This window comes from Phyllostomus discolor, chromosome 3 (assembly GCF_004126475.2).
Source record: "Phyllostomus discolor isolate MPI-MPIP mPhyDis1 chromosome 3, mPhyDis1.pri.v3, whole genome shotgun sequence".
Classification (NCBI taxonomy): Eukaryota; Metazoa; Chordata; class Mammalia; order Chiroptera; family Phyllostomidae; genus Phyllostomus; species Phyllostomus discolor.
Window position 1 is genome coordinate 85,525,377 of NC_040905.2, and position 14,193 is coordinate 85,539,569.

A 14,193-nucleotide genomic window follows, 5' to 3' on the forward strand; every position below is an offset into this window, starting at 1 on the left:
AATAAATAAAATCTTAAGATGACAACAATAATACTCATCTATGTGCTGCCTATAAAAGACTCACTTCAGACCAAAAGGCACACACAGACTGAAAGAGAAGTGATGGAAAAAGATATTTCAAGCAAATGGAAATGAAAAGAAAGCTGGGGTAGCAGTACTTATATCTGACTTAATCGGCTTTAAAAAAAACTGTAGCTAGAGGCAAAGAAGGACATTACATAATGATAAAGGGGTCAATCCAACAAGAGGGCATAATATTTATAAACATCTATGTACCCAATGTAGGAACATCTAAATACAGAAAGCAGTATTAACAGACATAAATAGAGATTGGTAGTAATACAACAATATTGTAGGGAACTTTAACACTCCACTTATGTTAATGGACACGAAATCAACCTAACGTAATACGGTGTTTACCAGGGGCTGGAGAAGATGGGAAAGTGGGGAATTATTACCTATTGGGTAAAGAGTTTCAACTGGGGAAGATGAAAAGTTTCTGGAGGTGATGGTGGTGTTGGTTACAAAACAATGTGAATGTACATAACGCCTCTGAACTGTATACTTAATGGTTAAGATGGTAAATTTTATGTGTATTTCATCACAATTAAAAATAATTTAAAAAATACTTGGGAAAAGGTAGTTATTTTTGATATGTGTGAAAAGGTTGATAAGGCCCTTATGAATGTGCAATTGTTTTATTCTTTAAAAAAATGCTATACACCTGAAATTAACACAAAGTAGTGTTAAATGTAAACTGCAATTTGAAAAAATTTTTTAAAAGAGCAAATAAACATTAGAAAAAAGAAAAAAAACTTTGTTTCATGAAAGCATATTCAACTGTCCTATAAATAAAATTTGAATATGTTCTTGATTCACTTAAATAGTTTTCATTGTAAATTTATTAATCAATTTGATAAAAGGGAAAAAGTTAGGAGTGCATTTACTCCAGTGGACAGACAGCGCAGACAGTTAAGAACGCAAGGCTCTGAAATCTTCTTCTGAGAGCTGCACGTGTGTGCTCAAGCTGCCTTTGTGCATTTTGGGTAAACATTTTCAGTGTGCTTTGAACAAAGATTCAAGAAATAGCATAGCACGTTTTGAGTTGTTGCACTGGTAAATCAGCAGTTAGAAATTCTAACATGAAAGCTGGAGGCCAAATTCTAATTCTTAGATCTATGTTTTCAGGATGAGAAAACAATCTACTACTATATGCTGCTGTAATCTGGCAAAGTACAGCCTGAGCCCCCAAGACCATGAGGAGATGACTCATTTTTCCACAAAACAATGAGCACAGTTATGACTTTCATTGAACATTTTCAACCATTATGTCAACTCATTTAAAAAACTATCTAATCTTTATCTAGACGTATTTTAGGGGTCATTATAAATATTAATGAATTATTGGGGTTTTTTGGGTGGGAGAATCTTGTTTGAGAACGTGTTTCTGTTATTTCTGTATGTCACCTGGAATGGAGATTTTTCTGATGATTAATAGTAATTTAAAGAAAATATCTTCTTAAGGCAACTTTTAATTTAGCTTTTCAGAATTTGCTAATATAAGGTTAAGCTCCATTAATTCTAATTCTTATTTTTTTAGATGTTAGTACTTATGACATATCTGAAAGGTGAGTTTGGCATTAAACTAACATTTGACTATTGTCAGCTCTGCAGAGTCGATATCTCATATTCCCAGGAGAGTAGGTTGTGTTCCTCTTTTCCTCAAACATCATTAACAAAACCGACAGCGAAGGGCTGATTCCAGCACTCTTCCCGGCGTCACTGACGTGGGAAGCAGAAAGGACTGCGCCTGAATTTCAGACGTCAGGCTGGGTCTCCACGACTGACAAAGACCTGCACAGCCTGACTGGTAGAGAAGGGCCCAACTGATCAGAATACGGGAGGTGAGCAAAAAGTACCAGGAAAGCATGACTAGGGCATCTTTTCAGAATCTTCTTTTGAAATCATGAAAAAGGAGAAAACAGAAGTTTAAAGGAAAGCAAAGAAGCTTTAGAGACAAAGCAAAAAACAAGGAAAGGTTTAATAGAATAAGAATTACGTTTCAGTCTTCTGTCTTTTACTAGAAGAAACACAGCCTTCCTCATCTGTGTTACATTGCGAAACAAAGGCAGCCAACTCTGTAGGTTCATCTTCTGTGGTCTGTGGGCACTTCCGCACACACACAGATCCCCAGTGTTACAGGTTGTCTTTCAAGTAGGGTTTTGATGACTTCTACTGATAGTAGCTATAGACTTAAGCATAGAGGTTTTTTTTTTTTTTTTTTTTTTTTTTAAGGATGATCTTCCTTTGTCTTTCTGAGTGCTTGAAGGTAATGACAATACTTGTTGTTTACCCAGCTTCATTTTTCCCCACCTTTCTTCCTAGTGGAAGCCTGACTTTGTTTCGCTCATCACCTGTGCCCCCACCCACCGCCTCCTGCCATCATTCGTACCACTCCCCACCTCACTTTGCGGCTAAGGGTTGACCGTGTACCAGTTTGAGCCACCAACATGTAAGTGGAAACTGCTAGGTAGGGCTTCTTGGCAAGCTCTTTAGAAAGGAAACTGAGTCAGCTGGTGGCTGCCCTCTGTCTGCCCCTTCCCTTCCCCTTCCGTCCCAAGGAGTGGGGCAGCTCTCTGGGGACCCTAACGAGATGAGCTTACCCTGAGGACAAGCTGAGCAGAAATGTAAAAGAACCTGGATCCCTATTGGCTGCCTGGAACCACAGTATCTGCTCTGGACAGCTTACCTCCAGACTTCTGGTTATATTAAAATAATAATAATGACAACCATACCCCAAATTTGCTTAAGCTCTCTCCTTTCGGCTGCCTGTTATTTATAGACAAGTTCACTTCCTACTCACATGAAAATTTTAGAGCAGAAAATCCAAAAGCAAAATACACTAGAGCTTTTAATGAATGGCATTTCCCTAGGCTAACTTGCTTAATTATGAGGATGTTTAGTTAATATACAAATTATGAAGCTTGAAATAATTGGCTCTGATCAGCATCCTCATTATTATCATTAAAGACATTTTATTCAGAACTCATTTGCATGGGGAAGCCTGCTTGACTATTTACCTGGTGAATAGTTTCCTACATTGGAAGCCTTTTTTTTTGGCTTGGAAGCCATTGAGGAGAGTCTGGAGTCCTCAGTACAGTGAGAGCAAGGGTAGAGTTACAGAAATGAGTGACTTCCTTGGAGGTGTCGCAGCGTGGTTGAAGTTATTTTTCTTGAGAGTTGTTACAAGTAATCTTAAGACTAGTTATTTATGAAAAATGATAAAATTGAATCTTTCTGTAGTAAAGCAGATTTAAACTTGTCACATCATTATATGGTTGGCAGTAATGTCATTCTTGTCACAATTTCTTGAGTGGGACCAGAAATGATGGAGTTTCAGTCAGCAGACTGGGAATTTCCTCTCACTCTGGTCATGCCCATGGGTGTTTCACTTTGTGAAGATCATCTGTTCTATTTTTGATCATGAAAAAACAGTTGAAAACTGCTTTATACTCAAAGAGCAACTTGCCCGCCCCCCAATGAGTACTTCTGGCAGCACCTGGACAGCTGATGGGCTCTCTGTTCTGGTTATTCTCAAAGGTCATGTGGGCCTCTGGTTATTAAATCTTCAGGAGTGTAATCATTATCTCAAGGGCGAGGGCTTGGAGCTTTTTGTGTTTACCAGGGTGGCACAAAATACAAAGTTGAGTAACAGCCATAAAGCCTTTGTACAATGTGTCTCTCGGCTTCTGTCCAGTGCAAAGAATCAGTAGTGGTGCCCTGCAACCTCACTGAATGGAGAAGTTTTACAAGGCTGTGCTCAGGCCCAGTGGGGCAGGGGCAAGTACAACAACTGTTTTTCTGGCCTTTGGGCTTGGCACCCCTGTTACCACTGCCACCTCTTACCAACTAGGGCACTTACGTGGAAATCATTTCCATGAGCCTGAGTAAGCAACCTTGGCTGACTCCTCGGCTCTGCCAGTATATCTTGGGCATTCTATACATTTGCATTTATTTCCAGTCTGTGTTCATCAGGATTAGTTTCAGTGGCAAATAGCAGTGAGCCCTCAAATAATAGTGGCTCGAACAATATAAAAGCTTAATTCCCTTTTAAGTAAAGTAGTTCTGGAGGTAGGGAGTCAAGGACTGGCACAGCCCCTTCCAGTTTTCTGATGCGCCTTCCCTAGGAGGGGTCTACATGCTTCTGTTCTGTACGGCAGGACTGCAGGAAAGACAGAAAAAGTGTCACTCCTTGCCTCATAAGAAAAATTTCTGTGAATACTATATAACATTTTGGTTTTGAATCATTGACCCAAACTTCCTCTCATGGTCATGTCCAACTGAGCAGGAGGCTGAAAAATAGAGTTCTATATTTGGTTTTAGGGATGCACTCAAAGTCATTCTGATACTAAGTAAGGTGAGGATGACTACCGGGGAGCAACAGTTGTTGCCGCTGCCATTTGCAAATAACTGTAACTGAGGTTATGGCTATTTGTAAATGCACAAATTTCAACATATGGGCAGTAAACCTTGACCTGTTTGGCACCTGAAATGCTTTCTCCACATCCAAGGGGTTTGTGGAAGCCAGATGGTGGCCAGTTATCTGCCATAGGGCTTGAAGTTTCCTCCACTGCTTTTTTATATCTTGAGTCTAGGTAAAGGGCTCTAATGTATCTTTTCACTCCCAGGCCCCATTCCATTTAGTGACATTGCTTTTCAGATAGGACATACCACACCTCTCCTTCTCCTGCTATGCTGGCTACTTGCTTATTTCTGAAGGCTATCAGAGTGCTCTTTAAGGAGATCCCTTTGAAGGATGCATTCCAGTGGCTTCATCGTGACATGTAGTAAAGAGGTCCAGTTTCTTCTTGGGAAGAAAAAAAAAATATGCCATTCCAGTGAAAGGTATAACAAAAAGTTCTAAAATCCCCTGGTTAGACAGAGCATGCCAGTTTAGGGAATATTAATGGCAATTATTGGGCACAGGAGGTCCTTTTATTTCAGAGGGAGTGATGGCACCCTTTGCCTGCTCCCCCAAAGAGCCAGAATTGCAGAGCATCTGTCAACCCAGTGGCCCCCAGATGCCCATTACTGAGAAGCCAGAATAGGATTAACAATCAAGCTATTTAATCCCAGATTTCCTGACTTCTCCTAAGAGTAGATTTTGATGTTTAACATATGGGGTGGGGCAAAGGTAGTTTTACAGTTGTGAGCAGTGAAGCACAATTTTATCCTTGTATTATTATTTATTAATTATTATATTTTTTCCACACAAACAACTGTAAACCTACTTTTGCCCCACCCTGTATTTATTAGCTGTAGTTCTTCTATTCTTAGAAGAGACAGAATTTCAAAAGTAGATTAAGGTATGAAGAAGTGATAATTCTGAGAATAAAGATAGTACATATACCTATCAAGAAAATAAAGAAAATATCTTTTTCTCTGATTCATTCAACTTCTGTGAGAATTGCTGTGGTGTCGTTTATTTATTTTTGGACTTTTGGATACAACAGTCCACTGTTCACTGGGATGGGGCTTGAGGAGATGTTGCTATTTTAAAATACTGTAAGTCTTTTTATTTTATTGCTATGTCCATGAGACGAAGGTACCACGTTGCCTCGAGAGTAGAGATATGTTTTAACAACTGCTCAACAATTCCCATATGTCTCTCTTTAATTCAACTCAATTCAGTTCACTGCAATAAATCAATGGAATTCAATTTAATTAACCACTTATCAATTCTGTGGCGGGGGTAAAAAAAGAGACAGACCGTTTTATTTAGGGACCACACACACACATACATACACAAGAGGAAAGTGTAAGGCAGGCTATGTCTCAATGCCAAGATGTTTACAACAGGACCTCACTGTATTTGCATCATAGCAGTTTACTTTGCAATTGCATTTGCGGGAGGGAGTCCCGAAAGACCATCTGGAGATGCTGGCTAATGGCAGATCTGGATGCGTCTTGCTCCTTTGCAAAGGTGAAAATCTGGGTAAGTAATTATTTACAGAGATGGAATTCAGTACATTATCAAGACTTTGTTTATATATGTAGAATATTAGTATAAATTAATTTTAATGGTGGTTGTCGGTGGGTTGGGGGATTTTAATGCTTTTATTTTATGTCTTACACTTTTCTATATTGTTGGAGTTATTTGCAATGAATATTATTTATCTATTATAAAACTATAAATGAACCGGGTGATATTTTTCACTGTTAAAAAAACCTGGGTATTAAATTAATCATGTCTTAGTAGTAGGTCACAATCACCATTTGATATTTTGGGTCTAGTCTCTTTTTTGTTAGTCTACCAGCTCTCTAAAATAATTGTGAGACGATGCCCCATTGAGATAAGCATAATGCAAGTAATAAAATTTGGGTTCCACCATTAGATGGGGAAGAAGTGCATTCCTTGTGACTTCTGGGAAGAACACCCACTGCTCATGCCATGGCCCTGTGGGTGGCCACACCCCTACAATTGGGGGGCCTGAGACTGACTCACTGTTTGAGGTTCTAACACAATGCTGGACACTCAGTGAATTCTTGACAAACTTCACAGATTTTACATCTTACTCATTTTAGTGGCAGCTTCTGGTGGAGAGCGTGATTTAAGAAACCATGGTAATAGTAAAAAAAATAAGAAGGTTTATTGGAGTCCAAGAGCAGGAGACTGATCTGAAACTTCTGAGGGCTGTCAACAGTAAAGGCCAATGACACAAAGTGGCAGCAAGTTGAACTCAGAGTCAAGCGATGGCTTTGCCACTTGTGAAGGGACTCTCTCAGCCTCAGTTAAGCTACCTGTAAACCAAGGTCGACGATGCTTGTGTCTGCCTCAAAGAGGTGCTGTGGGGGCTGAGTGGGATAACGTCTGCAAAGTATTTTGCATAATGTCTACAACCAAGTACATAGTCAAGGAATGTCAGCTAACAACTATGGCGAAATGGTCTGTACAAGATCAGAGGCTTTTTAAGGTCAATAGTCTTTTTTTACCTCCTCTTCCACTTATTTTTTAATTCTTCCTGCTGAATCTATTGTTCACTTCTGCACGAGTGGATCCAAAACATATGTGGTAAATTGACTGAACAGTAAGAGAGAATGTTTACGGGATCCATGTCCTCTGGATGAGAGTGTAGCACGTACCTGGTACTTGGCTGCTAATGTCAAGAGGGGCAGCCACGGAGAGCCTGGCTAGTTTAAGGCTGCATGGGAGTTACAGTGTGGCCTGTACCCTCCTTCTCCCACCAGTCATGTGCCTCACGAAGCTGGTGACATTTGTTCCTGCACCTCTTTACGCAAGTAGTACTTGCTATTGTAATTATAAAATTTAATTAAACTTTATGTGAATCAATAAAATGTGAGATTGAGAAGAAACTTGTAATTTCGATGAAAACTAAGTAGAAAAGGGTGTGCAACTGACGAGGTGTGGTGTAGACAACGGTGCATGTGGTGGGAAGGGGGTGCTAGAAATCTCGCAGTACTTTGCATTCAGAGTGCATCATAATTGTGTTGAAGTTTCTCCTGCAGAAAAATCGGTGGCGCATTTTGACTGTGAGTTTAAGTAAGAGAGCCAGTGCTGGGGTCCCTGACCTCAGCTCTGTATCAGAAAGGTGAGTGTGGAAATGTGTGAGATAAGCATGTGCTGTTCGGGGGGCAGGGGAGTTTCTCCACTGTAACTGAGACACTGAGTAGCCCTGGTCCAATGAACAGTGCACCTGGAGTTCAACGTGTTAAGTAAAAGGATTGTAATTCGCTTGCGTTGTGTTTTTGTTAACTTTTATTGTAAACCACAATATTGAAGCTTAACCAGTTCTTGGCGATAGCACATTGTGAAGGGTAGTGAGCAGGTAGACTTTGCTGATTCATGCTAAATCAACTTTACTTCTCTCTTGACCAACTTTCTCTAACTGAATTTTGAGGAGGCAAGTGTTTTTTATTTGATCTTATCAAGAAAATGAAGGACAAATGATAATCCATGAAATTCAATGAGAATATATATATATTATATATGTTTCTTAATGCATGACTCCTTGTGTACCTTGTGGAGCAGTGAAAATAGGCTTGTCCCTTCTTCCGAGTCCCCTCCCCTTCCTTTGCATATCTGGGCTATTTTGCACACTGGGACTCTTTCTGCTAATGGTGTGTTCATTCTTCTGTCCAACCCCTGGCTTCCGTTTCAGAGTTGGAGGCATCTGTGATTCCAGATAAATCCTAAAACCACACTGTTGTCAATTGCTCAGCACACCAAGCTCTCTACTGTCTTGGGATTTCTCTCAGGCTGTTCCCTCTGCTTGGCTTTTCCTTGCAGTGTTAGCCCTGTTAACTCCCTGTTTTCATGAGTCTGCATGTTAGTGGGGAAAAGCATAACAAGTAAATAAACCACAGACTTCTGGGGAGGAAAGGGGCCAGAAATTGAGTTCGCTCACTGAAGGCCAACGATTTAAACAACTCTGCCCATGTAACGAAGCCTCTGAACAGACAGGATTTGAAAAGTTTCCAGGTTGGGGAACACATGGAGATTCAGGGAGAGTGGCATACCCAGAGAGGGTATGGAAGCTCTGGGCCCTTTTCCCTAGGCTTTGCCCTGTGCCTCTCTTCAACTTGGCTATTGCTGAGTTATATCCTTTTATGATGAATTTGTAATCTAGTAAGTAAAATGATTCTCTGAACTGCTCCAGAAGTTAATTGAGCCTGGGGAGGGGGTCACTGGAACCTCCTGTCTGTAGCCTGTTGGTCAGAAGCACAAGTGACACGCTGGACTTGTGACTGACGGCTGAAATGGTGATGGAGGTAGTCTTGTAGGACTGAGCCCTTAATCTGTGCAATCTCCAGGTAGATAGTGTCAGAATTAAGTTGAATTATAGGATGCCCAGCTGGTGTACGAGAATTCCTTGGTGTGGGGAAGAAACCCACGCATCAGAATTGTTGACCAGAATCATTAGCTAATTATACAGATACTAAAGTTTTCATTTCTGGTGATTTCTTACCTGCTAAGAACAAAATGCCAGTTTTTGTTAAGAACAGTGTCACTTCCCATCATCGACTCAAAATGTCCCAAGTTTCTATTATACTTTTTTTTGTGTGGGCTAGCTATCGAATTTGAGAAATGAAACTAAGAACCCCTGTAACTGCCTGTTGGTCGGTCTTGTGTGGTGTGTATTGCTGAGTGCCTGGGTGTCGCTAGCTAACCCCCGTCGTTGGTCCGTGAACTGTGTTTTCCTGAGGATGGTTCAAATCACAGGGTTGGTGATGTCACTGCTGCCACCTCCACTGAGATTGGTGTGGTTCTGGTAAGTGATGCATGTGGTAGCCATCTGCACCATGCTGTGCTATCTGAAACTTCTTGAATGTGCATGTTATAGCAACTCGGTTCTAAAGTTCAGCGGTCGCTGCACTCATTCCCGACCTTTCTCCCTGAAGTCTGACCACAACGAAAAGGAGGCACTCACTGATCAAACGTCCTGACTGAGGTTGGCTCCAGCCCTTTATTCGGAAAAGGGTTTGGTATATTGGTGAATTAAGAACAAAAACATTAAAATAAAGACTCTTGCATTTCACATCTACTGTATTTGCAAAGGTCCTATAGCGTGACACACAGGATATTCATCAGAATTGTAAGGAAAGGGCAACACCAATCAGTTTCAGCTTAGGCCTCTCTCTGTCATTCTCAGTCCTAAAAAATTGCCAGTGGCTTTTACAACGTGGTAACCTTAGTTTCAGGAGGATGAGTTTGTGTTTTCCCTTTTGAAACATACCCAGCATCCCCATTCGCAGACCAAAAGGCTCCAAAAAGTGCTTGTTAACAAACATCTTACGGTCTAAACAATGTGGTTTGACTAAAGATGGGTGAAACTATGCTTTTAGAGCTGCATGTGAAACCTGCCCGTTCTTCATCTAACATGTGACTGTGCGCAGTGTGAGTGTGGAAAACATTCAATGATACGATGCTGGTAAAGATGCTGATGTGGGCTTTTAGGGATATTGGGCAGGATTCAAATCATTAATTGGAATTAAATAAAATTTCAGAATTTTGAAGACAAAAGTACTAAAATGGAGTAAATGGAAGGCTCACTGGAAATATTGGTGTGAGAGAGAATTTCCTGCCTTCCAGTTAATGATTTGAATCCTGCCCAGCATCCCTGTGGTCATCAGCCTCATCTTCATCATTGTAATTATCAAGCTCACACTGAGAATGGCCGTGTACAGCGGTCGGTGCTTTGGTGCCTTCTATTGCTCTACATCCTGGCGTATTTGGAGCTTGTTAACGGTGTCATCTGGTTTTTAATTGGTCAGCTGTCAAAAACTTGGAAAATACTGAATTGTCTGCCTGAGCAAAATTGGTGCTTCTCAGCTTTAGCCTTGAGTTTACAATGAGAATAAGACACAGGCATGTTCTACTGGGAGGCAGTGGGGCTGGGACAAGTCAAAGGCCTCCCTCAATCTACTTAGAGTTCTTCATCTCATCAGGGTGATTCGCCTGTCACTGTCCATACAGTGCCCGAGGCAAAGGGCTAGTGCTGCTGAGGGTGACATCCCCTACAGCAGCACTGCAGCAATTATCTGGGAGTCACATTCTATTTGCAGTTCGGATGGACAGATGGAAGAGACTGCGGGTCAACATCAGGTTTTTTGGGTCTGACTTGACAAATACATGAATAAAACTATGACCACAATGGTCCTTTAAATATAGGCTTTTATAATCATATGTCTAGGCACCCTTGTCCTTCTGTCTCTGTTTCAGAAGTTCTTAGTCTGTAGAACTATTTCTTGGGATTATATTTCTTCACATGAGCCTGACTTTGCTATAGGTGAATTCAGCATGCTTTACTCAGGCATTGTCAGAGATGGGGAGAGAGAAAGAAGAAAGGAAAAAGGGAATAGAGTAAAGCAATTTAAGGATGATGTTTTTAAAAAAATGAACTTAAATAATTGGTGAAAGTCAAAGGGAGGACCAGAGAAGGTGCAGCAAAGGTGCACTGAAAACAGCAGCACACAAAGAAAATATGAAGGAGAACAGATAATGACAAGATGAAGGTCTTACAGCATCACAGAAAGGAAAAGGGAACAAAGGACAACTGAATGCACAGCCATGACCCCCCTAGACCCAGTGATTACACTTCTCGATGATGCCCCAGAGAACTGAAAACATGCTCGTACAATGACCGGTGCACAGTGTTCACAGCAGTGTTACTCATGACAGCCCAAACCCGGGAATAATCCAATGCCCATTAACTCATGAATAAATAAACAAAATATGGTATATCCATACAACAGAATTATTACTTGATGATAAAATGAAATGAAATACTGACATATATATATATATCTCAACATGGACATATCTCAAAAAATTACGCTAAGTGAAAGAGAGTAGTCATATATTATATTTCTTATATTATGTATATACTGTATTGATATGAAATGTCTGGAATAGGCAAATCTATAGAGACAGGAAGTAGTTTGGTAGATTAGGACTACGGGGTGGAGGAAACTGGGGAGGGGAAACCGTTTATGGGAATGGGATTTCTTTTGGGGGTAATGAAAATGTTCTAAAATTAGACAGTGGGGATGATGATACAACTCTGATAATACAAAAAACCACTCATGCGTACATTTGAAAATATTGAATTTTATGTGAATTATAGAATTTTATGTGAATTTTATCTCAATAAAGTTGCTATTAAAAACACCCGCTATATCATTCTTTTCAGTTTTCTAATATTGTATAGGGATAGACCCTAGCAGTATGCCTGATGCATAAATGGGGGAAAGAAAAAGAGGAAAGAGTAGAGGGGTTTAGAAGAATATAGAGAGACATTGGAAGGAGGTGGATATAGAAAAAAAAGTAAAGAAGAAAAAGTTTTGGTCAGACTGTCGAGCTGCAAGGGACAGAGACCCATTCCAGTTAACTCAACAAAAGGGGCCAATGTCAGGGAAACGCCTGGGGAGTCCTTGCAATGGCAAGTTGGCAAGTCGTAGGCATAATGGCTGATCTTACAGCAACTCTGTTATCACCCTCATGGATAATGTATTAATATATTTATTCTCTTTCTCATAGAATGTTTCTTCTTTGTGTGTATCTGACCCATTTTTTTCTAACATCTGACTTTCTCTCTGAATTTCAGCCTACAAATGATTTGACTTACAAATGTTCCCTCCAAACATGACTGTCTCACAGCATTCTCAGCACAATTGTCCTTCACTGTAGTTGATGTGTGATTCAGTCTCTGTTTCCTAATTCTCATTTCCTAAGAGAGGATCCCAACTAGTTCAGCTCATGTTTGCAGTCCAAAACCTGTATTATAGGCTACTCATCAACTTGCTAGTCTGGACTGACCCTGCTTGGATCACGGGCCTCCTCCTAGAGAAACGAGTGTTAGCTGGGAGCAGAACGGTGAGGCCATCTGGTTCATGAAGGGCACACTGGTCTGGGGGGAAGAGAGAAAGCAGAGAGAGAGGAACCATTTGTCAAAGGATACAGGAGATGGGCAATGGAACACATTCCCTGTCCTGCAGAGAAAGTGGAGACTCATGGGAAGCTGGAGTGGAACTCTCTGGTCAACTGTCCCTCCCACATGACAACTATTCTTAGGAAATGTAAGCTTCTCACGCTAATTCTCAGAGGAACGGTCATTATCCATGTTGATACTTTGGTTTGGACTTAAACTCCGTATTTTCACTAGAAGAAATTTCTTATTTATACTTCCATTTTCTGCAGTTTCAAAGTTTTCCTACAAATATTAAAATAATTGAAAGAAAACCATTGAAAAGATCTTGAGGTGGAACTCAGGCAACTAATGACCATTATTTTTGCTAGGTAAAGTTTGGGTTCCATTTCTTACCTTGTGTTTAATGGCCTGGGTAACACAACCCTCACTTATAGAAACAATATACTCTGCAACTCCACTTCTAGGTACGTATCCAAAAGAACTGAAAGTAAAGGCTCAAACAGATAATTGTATACCAATGTTCACAGCAGCATTATTCATAAAAGGTAGAGTAACAACCCAAATGTCCATTGACAGATAAATGGATCAAGAAAATGTAGTATATGCAGACAATGGAATATTATTCAGCCTTAAAAAAGAAATGAAATTCTGACATGTACTAGATAACATGGATAACCTTGAAAACATTATGCTAAGTGAAATAAGCTAGACACAAAAGGACAAATACTGTATGATTTTATTTAGGTATACAGAAAGGCAAATAGAAAGTAGCAGAGAGGTTACCAGGGTCTGGGGTATCTTAATCTGTTCAGATTGCTATAATAAAATACCACAGACTGGGTGACTTTATAAACCACACAAACTCATTTTTCAAGGATCTTTGGGCTGGAAATCTAAGATCAGGTTGGTACCATGGTAGGGTGAGGGCCCTCTTCTGGGTCACAGACTTCTCATTTGTAACCGCACATGGCAGAAGGGGATAGGGAGCCCAGTGAGGTCTCTCTCTCTCTCTCTTTAAATCTTCAACTCAAGGCTATGTTTATTGATTCTAGAGAGAGAGGAAGGGAAGGTGAGGGAGAGGAAGAGGAGTGGAGAGAGACAGAGACGGAGAGAGACATTGATATGAGAGAGAAACATTGATCAGTTGCCTCCCAGAGGCACCAACGCTCCTCGCTCATGACCTAAGCACCTCCCAAAGGCCAGACCTCCTACAACCATCACACTAGTCATTAGGGGTTCAACCCATGAATTCTGAGGGGACACAAACATTCAGACCTCACCATGGCGGGAAGAAGGGAATGGGGAGGTATTTAATGGGTGTAGTTTCTGTTTATGATGATGAGAAATTCTGCAGATGGATAGTGGTGATGGTTGCATAACATTATAAGCGCACTTAATGCCACTGAATCGTATACTTGGAAATGATTAAAATGGTAAATTTATGTCATGCCTATTTTACTACCAAAAAATCCAGGAAGAAGGACAACAAAAACTATAAACTTTGCCTAAGTGCTTCTTGCTGAAAATAATTTGGGTTTTCACAAAATCATCAGAAGGTTGTAGTCTGAACTCAATCTTTCTACAGAGGGGTTGCTGTATTAGTAAAAGACATGGTACCTTGTCCCTACCAGTGTTTACTCTGCTTCAGCATGAACGTAGGGCAAGGCTACACAGAGGCCTTCTTTACGCACATACAGTAACCCACTTCAGTCCGGTCAAGAGATCAGGCCCTGAATGGCAACTG